The sequence below is a fragment of the Trachypithecus francoisi genome, unplaced genomic scaffold (genome assembly GCF_009764315.1).
Source record: "Trachypithecus francoisi isolate TF-2019V2 unplaced genomic scaffold, Tfra_2.0 Lachesis_group3, whole genome shotgun sequence".
Taxonomy (NCBI): Eukaryota; Metazoa; Chordata; class Mammalia; order Primates; family Cercopithecidae; genus Trachypithecus; species Trachypithecus francoisi.
In genome coordinates, this window is record NW_022681468.1 from 152,348,292 (window position 1) to 152,351,711 (window position 3,420).

Consider the following 3,420-nt stretch of genomic DNA (forward strand, 5'->3'; position numbering starts at 1 on the left):
ACTGGGATGAACCAGCTTCTTTTGGAGGGTGGACAAGTCACTTCCCCTCTTAGATCTTATCTGCTTCTTATCTGTAAAAATGAATGTATTAGGGTTGATAAGTCTTCCTATATCTGGTGTTCTTTGATTCTGCCATTCCCTGTTTAAGCCAGAGCCTAGGAATGTAGATCTGGAGGCTGTTTCTGTTTTAGATTGTGGACTAGAAATTAAGCACACACTGCCTCAACTCCCCCAGCTGCCTGAGACTTAAGAAAAAGTGAGACTGTAGCCCTTCGATTTGGCGTTAGAGCTCTCCGTGGCATTAACCTGTTGTTGGTCTAACGTGTGGGGCCAGAGGAAACGTGCTTGAAATCTGTGAACATGGTTGCTGAACAAACGCGTTTTGCTTTCTTTCTTTTCCTTTTTTTCTTTTTCCCAGGAGTGAGGAGGGGGAGGAAAAAACTGGTCTTTGTTGTGAAGCCACGGTCCCAAACTTCAACCTAGAGGAATGTTACAGTTCTGAAAAAAAGTTAGGGAGCAGCCTCGCAATTAAGCACTCAGTCACAACAAGAGGGTAAGAACGTTCAAGGCACTGGATTGAAGAGACACAAAAGTCAGGAAATGACCCTTTCGTCGGGATTTCGGAGGCCTCGGAGGAGAAACAAAGTCCTCTCACAACTTGGGAAACTTCGGACCGTACCATCCCGAGGGGGCGGGGTGGGGGAGGCCGGGAGAGGGCAGTGGAAATTGACATCTTCGCTCCCAGCGAGCCGTGAGTAAACTGAGGATTTCCCGGCTGAAAGGACTCAGTGTCTGCCTGTTCCCGGCCCAGAAATGAAAGCGAGTTTCAGCCGATCCTCATTGTGGAGCCTGCTGAAAAAGCAGCCCGGGTCGCCCCGGCCAGCCCCGGCGTCCTGAATCGGAGCCCTGTGCGCGCCAGGCCGGGCCGCGCGCCCGGGTTGCAGGATGGCGTGCCCAGGCCAGCCCATCTGCGGCCGCGGGCCGGCGGGGAGGAAGCGTCCCTGGGGATGAATGGGGCTTTGTTCGTAGGCAGCCGCGGCTACCCTCTGCAGGCCCGGCCCGCACAACAGAGGCTGTATGCGACAGGAATGGAAATGAGCCTCAGGCCCTGCCCAAGGAGCCCCATCCCCTTCCCCGCACAGGGCTGAGGAATGCTGGCCAGCCGGAAAGGAACCCTCGCTGGGAACGCCGCTCTCGCGCCTCTGAAACCCCATTGAGAAGAACCCTTTGATGCAATTAAAGCGTATTTCATTGCAGGCCTGGGAGGAGGGAACGACCGGCAAGCTTTTTTCTGTCTCGGACGTGTGTGTGCACCTTTGTGGGCCGGGTTACTTAGAGACCAGGCAGGAACTTGAGCTCCCTCTCTCGCAGACGTTCTGTAACATCAGAAAAGCGTACCCATAAACAGATTGGTTTTCACCAGGGGTGGGACCCAATCTGGACACGATCCAGGCTGACCTGCAGGCCGGGGTTCCTACTTTGAAAGGCTCTTTGGTGCGCCTTACACCCACCTTCCATGCTGTAAAGGTTTAGGCGGAAAAGAAATTGCGTTTGCCGGAGGAAGTTGTTTCTGAGGTTACCGCTCAGCATTTTCCATTTTCTCAGTGGTGGGGTGGGCTGTGTCGCATATCCAGAAGTGATGTCACAGCCAGACCTGCAAAGTGATGTAACCTGCAAGTGTTGAAGGACGACGAGGGGACAGCTATTTTGATACTCGTATTATTTTATAACATTTCCCTACTTTTTCCATTGAGACAACTGTGTGACCTCAGAAAATCCACATAGCCTCTCTGAGCTTAATATTTGTTGTATGTTAAAGTGAATATCACAAAGCCAGAGAACGAATGTCATGAAGTTCTGGGTGCTTGTGGAATTCTTTCGAAGTTGGAGGTGGACACTTTATATACCTGCACACGTGGAAGATATGTGGGACTGGAACTCCAGTAAACAAAAAGATCCTATTGGGACCTCTGTTTGGTTCCCTTTGTGTCACTTTTTACTAGGACTAATTGTCTAATGTGTCTTTCCACTAGTGTACGCCTCCTTGAGAACGTGAACCTTTAAACAACCACAGCAACAAAACAACAGCAAACGAAGACAGAGTCCTGCACGCTCTCCCAGGCTAGAGTGTAGTGTGCAATCGCAGCCTACAGTATCATGGCCTCGAGCTATCCTGCCGCCCCACCTTGGCCTCCTGACGGGCTCCAATTACAGGAGGGAGCCACTGCACCCAGCCAAACCTGTCTTTTTTTCTGTATCTCCTGTGCCCAGAGCAGTCCCTGGCCCTGATAAGGGTTCAACAAATATGTCGAATGAATGACCGAATACATTCAGGAGTGTAGGGATTGATACTCACTTGCTGGCTGTTTTTTGTTCCTTATAATTCTAAATAAGAAATAGGGAGAGCATGGTAGGTCTTTGGGGGTCCTCGGGCAAGGCGTAAGTTCAGGAGAAGTTTGAAGGAAAGGGTTGGAAAACATTTCTGAGAGCACAAACATGCTACAAGTGTTTCCTGAAATGACCCAAAGGAGAGCGCAGCACTCAGGTGGAGGAGTCATTTTTTCCAAGTGAGTGGATGGTTAATACTGGCAAACGTGAATCATGTTTTATATTCGTAAGAAGTGTGCCTAGTCAATCATTGATTCTTTAAACACCCCAGGGAAGCAGGGAGGAAAGAGTAGTGGCCATGCATGATGGACATCATTGTTTCTTATAGGTTGCTCTAATGTGTCTCCATGGTTCTTGTTATTTTGGGCCTGGTTTAGACTTCTATTTCATTGTTTTCCTCTGAGGTCTGGAATACACGAATATGTTTTCCACTGAGAAAATCCAATACACTTTTGCATCCCAATCAGGAAGTTGATAAACATGAGATAGTAGAGTACTTGCTACCTTAAATATACCTCCGCATATCTGCAGGAAATACCACTCAAGTAATGCCTCGGTAAGCAAATGCATGCGCCTGTCTTCTCCCCTCACTCTTACATCACACACACACACACACACACACACACACACACAATCACACTGATCAGATGGTGAGTAATAGAAAGTCTGTTTAAAGATGGGACCCCCATGATTCCCTGTTTGTGTCAGGGGCAATACGCCAAACACACAGCTGACCACAACTTTATTTCTTGTCCTGTGGGTCGGTTTGGCTGTTATTCTAGTCATCATTTTGTCTTGATGTGGGCGTCATCCCTGAAAGTGGAGACTCTTTTTCAGACTGTCCCATGCTTGTCTATTTCACCAGGTGAATACAACCCACTTAAAAATCTCACATGGAAGGTGATTCCAGGGTAGAGCAAAAGTTATACAGCAGTAACAGTTGTGGTTCCCTCCCTTTACAGAACTAGTGAGTTTTCAGCAAATCATTGGGTATTTCTGTTTCTTTCTGATTTACAATATGCTTTTGTAGAG

The 3,420-nt window shown here is 48.5% G+C and overlaps 1 long non-coding RNA gene across 1 annotated transcript; it reads left to right on the top strand.

The window, feature by feature from the left end:
• Positions 1-730: 730 nt before the first annotated feature.
• On the top strand, positions 731-2,351 carry LOC117069294. Its single transcript, XR_004431489.1, has 2 exons — positions 731-1,943; positions 2,034-2,351. It is a non-coding gene; the product is annotated as an uncharacterized LOC117069294 (long non-coding RNA).
• The last annotated feature ends 1,069 nt before the right edge of the window (positions 2,352-3,420 follow it).